Genomic DNA, 11,718 nt, shown 5'->3' with positions numbered 1-11,718 from the left:
GAATTTTTCCATTGCATATAAAATGATATTCATAAAAAATTACCTAAAAAGACCAATAGCCCATTTCCACCAACAGCTTAATTGCAGTTAAGAGCTCAGATAAGGTTCATGAATATTAAAATGGGGTGATCCGCAAGGTTAATTTCTTACTTTTTGCACTTTTACCTTCATTTGCTTGTACTTATTACATCCCCTTCGAGTTGTAATCTCCTTTTTCCAATAGGCATAAGCTGCAATTTACGCTTGGTGGAAATGAACTACGATCTATCGTACTATCTTGAAATGAGATATAGAAAAGCAGTAGCACGAAGCCATTGCTATCACTCTCAATCATTTCAAACATTAAATACCCCGTAGCGAATGTCATGCATTAGTCACTTAAAATTCTTGTACGGAAAAGCTACGTCTTAAATGACTTTAGGCTCCGTTTGTATGGAAGTCGTTCATGACTTTTTCATAGAAATGGTGATTTCGTCGTTGATGCCATCTGCATGAGTTAGTGCGGGTGATAAACCCATGTAGCATAGTTAAATACTGTGCACATACCTACAATTAAAATCGGGAAAACTGTTACAATTTCGGCATGTGTCTGGAAAAAAACTCTAAAATACACACCAATTGTGGTTTCCAAGACATGCATCCTTCAACTCGCGGGAAAAAATCCCCGATTTTCAGGGAATTTCGATTTAACAGGCAATCGTGGAATGGGCACTTTTTTCGGGGAACTGGGTATGTTATTTTTATATCTTAATGTAACCAAATTAGACGGATATGTTAATTTTTAACCATTTGACCCTTTTTGGAGCGAAATTTTTTCTATTTGAATCGTATAATCTCCAAAACAAGATTATTCCCAAATATAGGCTAGATATCAGATGAAAGCTAAGCTTTTGGGCTAGTCTTGTGGAAACTAAGAATAAAATCGACTGACCAGTTTTTGAGAAAATGCCCGAAATCTCTATTTTCAGCAGCCCGATTTTTAGTTTTCAGGCGATAACGTTATGACATATTTATATTTTATAAACGCAAAAGACAGCGTTAGATAGCTTGTTTTAAGACCCTTCTACTGATATCCACTTCAATGGTATGGATTGAGTATTACGACCTCAGTGGTAGTTTAGAAAATCGTCTTTTTTTCGAATTTCCGGCAGCAGCCACGCCCACAAAGTCATAGGAATGAAAACATCCTGGAACAAAACCTTCTTAGTTTTTTATGTACTTTAATTCCTGAGAGTTTGAAAAAAATTAAGTGATGGTACGTACAGACGCCACATACATACATAAGCATCTCGTAGTGGACACACGAACCAAAACACATTTACCTCTATATCTTTCCAACTAATAGCCGGACCTTAATATATAAGGTATCGTTTGAAAGGTATTGATTGGCCTATAACACAATGTGTTGGGGGTGCCCACATAGCCCCTTAAACCGGCAAAAGCAAAAAAAATGTTTTTTGTTTCGCAACAGTTTAGCCTAATTTTTAGGAATCCGGTTAATCGTTTATGAAACTTGAGTTCATTTTCTGGACACACTCCGCAAGACCTTTCCAGCGATATCCAACGAACATGTCGATTGGACGTTTGGATAAAAACTTCCAAATCTCGTGTATATATAAGCGAGTCATTTCAGCATGCCACTGTGGCTGCTTTCGTCAATCGCGCGCACTGTCGTACGCTGTGATACCCGAGCGCACTTGTGCACAAATGTATTATAGCTTTGTTCACATAACGGTTGTTTGTAACAGGCAAAACGAATCGAGATAGATATAGACAAATGTATACATAAATGCTCAGAATGAAAAAAGAAATCGATAAAGCGGTGCCTGAACTTTGTGCGTGCACTTCTTTCGGCCGTAGGATGGATGGTATTGAAAATGGGCAAAATCGGAAAATAACCACGCCTACCTCCCATATAACGGTAATTTTCAAAAAATAAGAATATTATAAATTTTTGGAAAATGGGCGTAGCTACGCCCACTTGTGGTTACATGTGTATATCTTGGTAACCCCTGCACCAATTCCCACGAAACAATACCAATAACCGCGCCCACATCCCATATAACGGCAATTTGGAGAAATACGAAATCTTCGATAAATCGTAAATATTTTAGCTAATTTATATACATATGTATGTATCTCGATAACCGTTCTACCAATTTTTGCCAAACTCGGTAGGGTTATTGTGCTTGCCACATGAAAGCAAAATGTTAAAAATTATTGAAATCGGACTAAAATTTCGGCCGCTTACTGCACCAGCTGCATGGAGGATGATGAGGTGAAATCATCTCAACATCTGCTGCTCTGGTGTCCCGGCTTTGCGAACGTAATGTTTAAGCACCTCGGGTCCCACTTTTGGACATCAGTCGACTGAAGAGCTTCGTTGTGAGCACGGAGCGTTTCTCCGGCAAAAAGCCATAGGGGTCGTCTTTCTCCCATAGCCTCCTCCCTCTTTCCCCTACCCTACCTGCATCCCTTTTTTCCCTCCCCCTCTGAGGGCATTACAACGGACAGCTTAGTCGAGTCCAAGTGTGCCTCCACATGCGGAGGCAGCCCGCTTACCTAACCCCAACCTAGTGTTTTATAAAAGCTAAAATTTGTTTCCCCTTTTTTTTTTTAATTTTCATGTTGCAGATATAGCAACTTTTTGGGCACATTTAGTTCGCCAAATCAGATAATGTCGTTCTATACTCTTTCGCACTTGGGTAGTGACTTTTCTACGCAAATAGGATTTCTAGTTATAATTAGACTGCACATTAATCACCGACAAAAATACTCTATCATCTCGTTGATGGCCATATAGGCACCTAAAACAATAGACGGCAATTGAACCTTTGTCTGATAAGCAGTTGTCTATTTATTGAATTAAAAGCAAAACATGCGATAGCACACATGATAACAAACTCTTTTTTAAGCACAGCAAAATAACTTAATGCTTAGTTAAATAAACGTATATGGGGATTTCAGCCAACTCGGAATATTAATAGAATTAAGTGTGAATGTAAAGGTGAAAGGAACGAAAATGGGGCAGTAGTAGGACTTAATATAAATGGAAGAAGCTGGGTATTAACTCTCGGGAAGATTGTGTTTGGAATTTACTGCCGATGTTAGGAAAATGTAAAGTAAACTCCGCGCAAAATTATAATTACTTGGCGTTATTTATTTCATGCCAAATACAATTAAGATTTAAAGTAGTTTCTGGCTATGAGGCTGCCCGTTCGGGAGATATGAAAGATCAAAGAAATTATTATTTTAATATAAAATTCGCGATTTTTTGCAAAGTAAGAGGATTATTGCAAAATAAAGTATAGGGAAACAAATATTATCTACCTGGACCTCTACCAAAGTACGTAACTAGCTTGGTTATCCGAAAGAAACTTTTTTTAAATGGCCCACTTGACGTAATTTGATGTAATTTGAATTTAAAATTTGTATCAAGTTTGGGTAAATTAGCGCGTTTAAATTTCAAAATATTTAACGCTGAAAACAAACAATCAGTTTTACCTTTGAATTTCTTCACACACATTGCTTGTCAAAAATTTTCAAAATTGAAAGCCATTACAATTTTCTAATTTTAATTCCATTGTAGATTAACATTTTAGCATGCAGAAGCTTAGTATTCCGAAGATATGAACAAAAATTTAAAAAGGCAACCTTCATGTATGACAAAACGAAATGTTTCCGAAATTGTTTTGCAAGACTTCGGCGAAATTTTTTTCGGTACGGTCTACATATGTACATATGTACTACATACTTAAATAGCGAGCTAGAATTTATTTATCTGTAGCACTTTTTACGTGCAAACCAACAACAGGTAAATGATGCGGTATTTTCGTCGCATCTGATAAGAGCCTCCGCGTAGTCCCGCAGCTCCGCGCTTGCCGTAGATACGCGTATCTTATCGCCTTTGGCAAAGGGGCAACTGAGCGCAGCGCTGGATAGAGCAGAGAAGCAATGAAGCGTCTACATAACCAAGGTACACACGATTATTAACAGTTGACTTTGGTGAACACAGATGTCACTGCGCCGAGAAATTTTATTGTATCTTTTTTTTTGTAAATTCAGGAAATCATTCAGTGGAACTGTGGCTATGATAAGAAAATATCAAAATTTGCACCAACAACAAACAAACAAAGATGCAAAAAAAATATTAAACCAAAGATCTGCGAAAGGTAAACAGATTACGAGAATCATTGAGAACAATTGAAATCGCAGCCACCACCAGCGTTGCCGTTTGGCTACAATGGTAGCAAAAGTGGTACATTAAAAATGAAAAGCTACAATGCTACATATACTTAAATATTGCGCAATATTCAGAGCTACCATTGTGATTTTTTAATTTTTTTTTTGTTTGAGATGGCATATTTTTGAAACTATTTTTTTACGAAGTTTCCGCGACTTTGTCAGCGACTTGCAGCTTATATGGGGACGTCCCACAGAATTTTTGAGCATTTTTTTTATTTTTTCAAAATTTTGATCCTTGTATGTTTTTTGATATATATTAAATAATATGATAATTGAAATTAAACAATAAGAACCTAAATTACCTAAACTACTCAATATATTCCGAAATTTTAATAATTTTGAAATGCGCAGTTTTTGAAAAAAAAAATAAAACCTAAGGGCATTTTCTAATTATAATTATAAGCATTAAACAATTGGCTACGTTTCAGTTAGATTTGCTACATTTTTTGCTGCAAAAAAAATTTTGTGAATGGCAACACTGGCTACCACTGTTGTCAACCTCCCTTAGCCAGCTGTTTATTACAACACCAAAGCCGCCACAATAACAATACACGCGCACAAGTGCAAACGCAAACACAAGTGCGCGCCCGCACGTAATTGGAGCGGGCGCCGCGCTCAGCCACCACTGCAGCGCGCCCCATTTGATTACATACAGGTGCCGCTCGATGCGTTATACCGGTGGCGGCGGCGGCGACGACAGCGGTGGTGGTGAGCGAACTGTGTTGGCCAACAGGTGCTCGCTCGGTAGCTGGCATCAGTCAGTCGTGTCTCAGCAATCGCAGCGTTTGAAAGTGTTGGCGGTATCGGATTCACCGGTTAAAAGTCTATAGCGTAGATTGATATTCGTATATGTACATATTTGTATTGCACCGTAGGCAGAGTGTCCAGATTGGGCGATTTAGCGCCAACTTGCCGATTTTTTTTTGGGATAATTGGGCGCAAAAAATTAGGAAATCGCTTCCCTTCAAATAAATTTTTTGTGCGCTGCCCTGCAAACACGTGAAAAGTAGGTTGTCGAGTTAGAGCTTTAGTTTTGATGTGGCAACCCTTTTTATTGTTATCGATTTTATTGTAGGATATCGAGCATTTGCCAATATTAGACCGCCACTTGTGACAACTTCCGCTGAATGTGAAATTTCCAATTTCGTTTGTGGAAATAACTGATCTCGCCTTTTCATAGCTTTTATTTTATTTTTAGCTATATTGAATTTATTAATTACGCAGTTGTATTGGAAAATGTGTTAATACAAATATTTTTTAAAAGTGTGCGTATTTTTTTAATAATTTTTGCACATCACTATAATAAAAGTGTTTTCTGTCATTTATTATTACCCTGAAAGTATTATATTCGTTTTTGGTTTTTTATTATAGCAGGATCTCATTATTAAAATAAAAGATTTGCTAAGCCGATTTCATGAGTTTTTATAAAAACAAAAAAATAGGCGATTTTTGGCATTTTTTGTTCAGAAATAACTATTTTTTTAACAATCTGGACACCCTGACCGTAGGTAGCCACAGCTCATCGAAAATTCGCATTCGTTTCCGCGGTCGGCTTTTTAAACAGCTTCAGCTCGGTGGGTCACTGAGCACGCGCGGATAGTGATTTCTCGGGATACTTAGCGATATTTTGAAGCCTGTTTTAATTTTCTGAGTTTATGTTTGTTTTTGTTTGCTTGTTAAATTGAAGCTGCGCTTAGCGTTTTTGAGAACTGAAACTGAAACTAAAACTTCAATAAAAATAAAACGTAAATACACAGCTTCGACAAACAAAGGCATCGGGGTATGCGTCTTTGTGTGTGTGTGTGTGTGTGTGTGTGTGTGTGTGTGTGTGACGAATGCCTGAGTGTATGCATAATACTTATGAGTTTGTGTGTGTGAAGAAAACACAGTGAGCAAGTGGAAATGGGTAATGACACTGGAAGAACTCTTCAAAGATTATACTTATCTCTCTTATCAGCTAACAACCTGTTTGTGATGGCTTGCCATTTTGTTTGTTGACAGTTCTGCAGATGAGAAGGTATATATGTACGTATGTACATACGTATGCTCCCATTGAGTTCAAGCATGTCAGTGTGTGTATTCTACATATATATGTAAATCGCAGATTTTAAATTTTTATTTTTTTCATATAATCCGTTCCAACAAAAATGCCTATATTTTCATTTTTTTTAATAAATTCGAGTTATATACACGAAAAAATTTAAAAATAACATTTCTCTACTGCTTCGCCTTTAACAACTATATTCAGTAATTTTATTGAGCTTGAGGCCATTTATAATGAAAAATTGTGTGGAAAACAATAGTAATTTACACAAAGGTAGAAGTTATACATAGCTGCTATTTCGGAGATCACCAAGCCAAAAAGCAACAACAGATTACGTGGCGAGCTTAGCTCAGTGGGTAGCCCACTTGCCTTTGTAATCCGAGGTCGCTGGTTCATATCCCAGTGGCGGCGACTGAAGAAGTCTAATGAGGAGATGTGGTGATCTCCGAAACAGCAAAATTGTTTTATCATTTTTATGCTTAAGAAGGAGCTTTCACTGGAAGCAAGTGTTACAGGGAATATTGCGCCTATCTGCACGAATCGGTCTAGGAATATTGTTGGATTACGCTCCGTACATTGTAAAAATGCCTGTAAAGAAACATTATGAACCCTAAATATAAACTTATAATTGTGTAAACTTAAATCAACTGTTCTGAATGTCAAAATGATGTGTTTATTGCAAACAACCTTCATTTCCATCATTCACCTTGTTTTGTTCTTTATCTGCAGATTTTAGCAAATAGTTGAAAATTCATACAAACTTTAATCACAACTAGCTAAATGAAAAGAAAACTTTTTTTAAATTTTCCGCAGGCATTACGGGGGGAGTTTGAACCCCCAAAACTCCTGCCTGCTTTCGCCCCTTACTTACATATATGTATATAAGGGCGGGTCGATTTTTTTTTTTTACTATGCGCGTATAGTATAGCAAGACTCTATGTGTAATTCTAAGTAAATTTGCCGAAGAAACCATGCCATATTGCGAAAATAGGTTTCGAAGAAAATGTGAAAGTTTTCACTGTTACGCCCTCCCGTGAATGTTTTAAGAAAGAGATAAGAGATAAGAAAAGGACTTATCGTACCAAAAAATCCCTTTTAGCATGTATTTATTCAAAATTTAAGCACTTCTTCACGATGCTACAGCTAAATGCTAAGAAACCTATTTCCGCAATTTGCCAAACTCCAACTTTGTTTTAGACCCACGGTTTCTTGGGAAAATTTGCTTAGAATTACACCTAGAATCCTTCTACATTCAAATTGACCCGCCCTAATGTATATAGGGTACATGCATATGTAGGTTCCTAAATTTAAATATTGTGCTTTTTACATATTTAATGGCGCTAAAGTTTGCCAATTTTATGGCTTTGTATATTAAGCGATTTTTCGCTAACTTACTCAACAAAGTAGCACTCAAAAATGCAAACTTCTGCTGCTACGTGACCCTTATAAACCTTGCGTAACTTTGAACGCATGCCATTAACTTAGTTTATGCGCAAAATGAATTGTATGCTGAAATAGAAGTGAGAATGATTTAGCATTTGCAATAAAAGTGGACATGGCTTGACTTCGATTTCTTAGTCTGCGTGAACTATATATATGTATCTATGTATGTATGTATGTAGGTTTATGTGTTGTTATTGTGCAGTTTATTCTGTTGCAAAGGTGCTAATACATATTGTGTACAAAGTACTATATAAGCTATAAAAAATTTTGACTACATAATTTTCAAAAAAGTTGCCGGCAGAGCTGCATCAACTATAAATTGAATGATTTATTTGAAAATTGCCACTAAATAGTTAATTAAATACATAGCAATGCAAAAAATGCTGATAAACACAGAGTATTTTTTAAATTTTTCTAAGCCTCGCACATAAACTTTTAAATTAAGCATCAAATTCAGCTGTCAGTGTCTACCGGTACTTTTATTTATTCAATTGCCGTTGACGTACATAAGTGAGAGTTAAAATGTGTTCATTTCATTTTCACGTGTGTAAATTAAAACGTTTGGAATTAAAATATTTTTATAAACACGTTAAAATGGGATTTAGTGAAGAATTATTCGCAATACAGTCTATTTAACTTTCCCACAGCTTAGGTTTACATTAAAGGTTGATATGCTTTTGTAAAAATATTTAGCAACACTCCTCGTTACTACAATATTTAGCATGCCTAAACAATTTTTTTACTTGGTCACACTACCAAATTTTGTCTGCGTGAAATTTAGGCACACGTTGTTATATTTTATAAACCAAATTTACTTAAATATTAAACTAGCGAAATATTTTTTCTTATTTGGCAACTCTTTTCAAAAATCTAAACAACAAAAGTGCATACCTAGAATTGTAAAAGTATCGCTTCCCCATTTCTATTTTCGCCACATTAGGGTGGTCAAAAAGAAAGTATAGTAGGAATTTTAATGCTACTTATAACCCCCCATTTCGACTTCGAAATAAAAAATAGGGGTCTATTTTTTCGGTATAAAACAATCCTAGAGGGTTAGAGCATAAAAACTCCGTCTTTACCGTACTACCGCCGTTTAGTGATCACGTTAGGAAAATTGATGAATACACCGTGGCTGCTACGAATGACTTTTGGAACAAACGGGAAGACTATGAGGCTACAAGATTATTATGGCCGTGGCTTAATAGGAAAAAGACAAAGAGACATACTGAAACTCAATAAATCTGCAATAAGAGCCCTTATCGGTGTCATCACAGGACACAGTGCTATAGCACCAATACTGCAATGGTGGCGAATACCAACAACTACTCTCTGCAGGGCTGCCATGATGAGGAAGAGTCCATTGACCACTTTCTGTGTCGATGTCTAGGCCCACAGACAAAGCGACTCAAGCACTTGGGTTCACGCTTCTTCAACAGTCACCGCGGTTTCATCAGGGATAGTAATTGGTTCAGTAGAGTAATGACTCTGTCTCCGAGTGAGTGTATGGAATATTCCACACACGCCCTCCTACCTTAACCCAAACTCCAAAATTCAATAAATAATAATAAACTTTTTTAATAAACATCTCTGAACACGAAAAAATCAACACTCTCCACTGTAGCAAGAACTGAGTTGCCAAGCGCACCCGCCACTACTTCGCTAAGTACATACCCTGCAGGGAAACCGCGAGCTAGTGAATCAAATTTCTAGTTCCGTACTACATAGATCTTTGTCGCCAAAAACGAACCAGTCTGACAGTAACTAGATTCCCACCAGTCCAAAAACAGGGAAATGTGATACTTTTAAAAACTACCTACTACTATTTCACTTTTTTCATTATAAATCTATATCTAAGGTGGCCAATTTAGAACTGGTTTGGAACTATAGAAAACGGGATGCAGAACGAACTAGATCTTATTTGTCGAATTTAGAACTAAATAGTTCGGAACTATCAAAAAGAGCATGCAGCGGGGGGCTTCTTTACTTCGAAGCGGAGTGGAGTAAAGGAGCAAGGAGCTAAGAGCAAAGGATGTTGGCTGGAGCGGAGCTGTGGAAAAGAGCTAAATAAATGTTTTTGCTATTTAACTCCTTAAATTCACTTAATGTTTTTGCCCCTGAAAACAACCGTATTGTATAAATTTGCATTATATTTTTACTTGACAATACTGTTTACTGCAGAATACCCAGCAGTCAGGTATAATTGCCACACAAATTTAAACGGATATAAAAAATAATGACCTTACAATGATACTTTTTTCATTCGTCTGTCGGACTAGTTGGGAACTATCGAAAAGGGGATGCAGCGGGGGGCGATTAACTCATCCCAGGATATCACAATGTTAAATTCGCCAGTTGCTAGCATGCAAAAGAGAATTAACGCGCACTAGTTATGGTTCTAAATATTCTAGTACAGAACCAGTTCGGCACTAGTGCGTTTCGCGACAGAGTACTAGAGATGTCCGATACCGATACGATATTCAATATATCGATATCGTTGTTCAACGTATTGGTTAATTTATATCGATATCAGAAGTTGCGATACGATATCAATACAATGTTTTGGTTCGATATTCGAAATATCGGAAACTTTTCTCTACGTTCTCTGGGCTTATGAATTGAAAACAAGTAATTTTTAAATAAAACACACAACCGACTTCAATTCTCCTATACAAGTTTAGGCGTACCGTTAATTTTTTCATGACCCAATGATCGGAGTTAAACCAAATTAGTGAGAGACTACCTTTCCGATAGAAAACTAATTATCGAAATCGGTTCACGTGGTCCAAAGTTATCCGACGAATTGATAACCTTCTCCTTTTTTTTGAAGTCGGTTAATAAAACTGACTAGTTCGAGAAATGTTTCGTTCTCACAATAAACAGCTTTCGGCATAGTAACCATGAAAACAAAAATTCATAAAAATATTAAAATTTCTTAAATCAGTTTGCAACTCTTAAGAAATAAAGTCTCGTAAATTTATTTCTGGAAAAAAAATCTACAGCAAACGCAAACTACTTTTTGCATAAAAATACAATATTAAGTAACCAAGACCAACCAGAGATGCTGTACTGGCATTTTAGGCTTTAGCAGATTCCATTGATCATGTTCCATTTGTACTTCACATTTATAAATACATACATACATATGATATGGTTTGTCTCTTTGAAAGTTCTAGACTTTCTTGTGAGGAAGGGTTAATCAAAGTTGATATTTTTTTATTTCATTAAAGGCATCATATCCCAAGTAACTTCGTTATATGTATAAATTTATGCTTCTTCGCATTTTAATTACGAATATACGTAGTGTGCATAAACAATATATCTTTATTAACTATTTCGTTTTCGACTTTTCCGATATTCAATATATCGATATTATTTTATTAGAAATATCGGTATCGGCTCTGGTGAATTTAGAATATCGCGATACCGATATACCGAACTTTCATTGCCGATACGCAGCCCTAGTATGTATGTATGTACTCAGCCTGAAACCTTTTCAGAAATTCAATTTCATTTAAAATTCAATTAATTCACAGAAATTATCAATCTAACATTTGCATATTCGCGTACTGTGATCAAAACACACATACATATGTATGTAGGTACTCGGTAACAATCGATAAAAATACGCTAAATAAATTCTAAAAACCAAATTCCGAAACAATGCGTGCTCACCAACTGGTTATGAAAAAAATAAATAAATACACATTTACATACGTAATATTCGCATGTGTACTCACCAATAAAGTTTTTTTTTTTGCTTTTACATATTGTTTGTACGTCATAATTGCTTAACTGCCGATCGCTGTTAAACCTTTTATAACCGCATAATTATTAAAGTATGTACATTTATACGTTTCTTTTTTTTTTTGCAAAGCTGATTGCATGCTTCGAAAATATTTGCAAATGCATCTCAACGCTGGCGAGTCCGGTATGTAGTCGCACTCAAAGCGCTGCTACTTAACCCCTGTCGATCAGTCAGTCAGTCA

The 11,718-nt window shown here is 36.2% G+C and overlaps 1 protein-coding gene across 1 annotated transcript in view; it reads left to right on the top strand.

The window, feature by feature from the left end:
* Nucleotides 1-5,709: 5,709 nt before the first annotated feature.
* The window catches only part of LOC118739227 (cationic amino acid transporter 2-like), a 33,946-nt gene continuing 27,937 nt past the window's right edge, over nucleotides 5,710-11,718 (top strand). Inside the window, exon 1 of the mRNA XM_036470425.1 lies at nucleotides 5,710-5,990. The gene's annotated coding sequence lies outside the window, so the exon portion shown is untranslated. The remainder of the gene's footprint in view (nucleotides 5,991-11,718) is intronic.

The sequence above is a fragment of the Rhagoletis pomonella genome, unplaced genomic scaffold (genome assembly GCF_013731165.1).
Source record: "Rhagoletis pomonella isolate Grant_MI unplaced genomic scaffold, Rhpom_1.0 Rhpom_scaffold_00005, whole genome shotgun sequence".
Taxonomy (NCBI): domain Eukaryota; kingdom Metazoa; phylum Arthropoda; class Insecta; order Diptera; family Tephritidae; genus Rhagoletis; species Rhagoletis pomonella.
The sequence above is the reverse complement of the archived record's forward strand: the minus strand, read 5'-3'. Positions and strand labels throughout refer to the sequence as shown.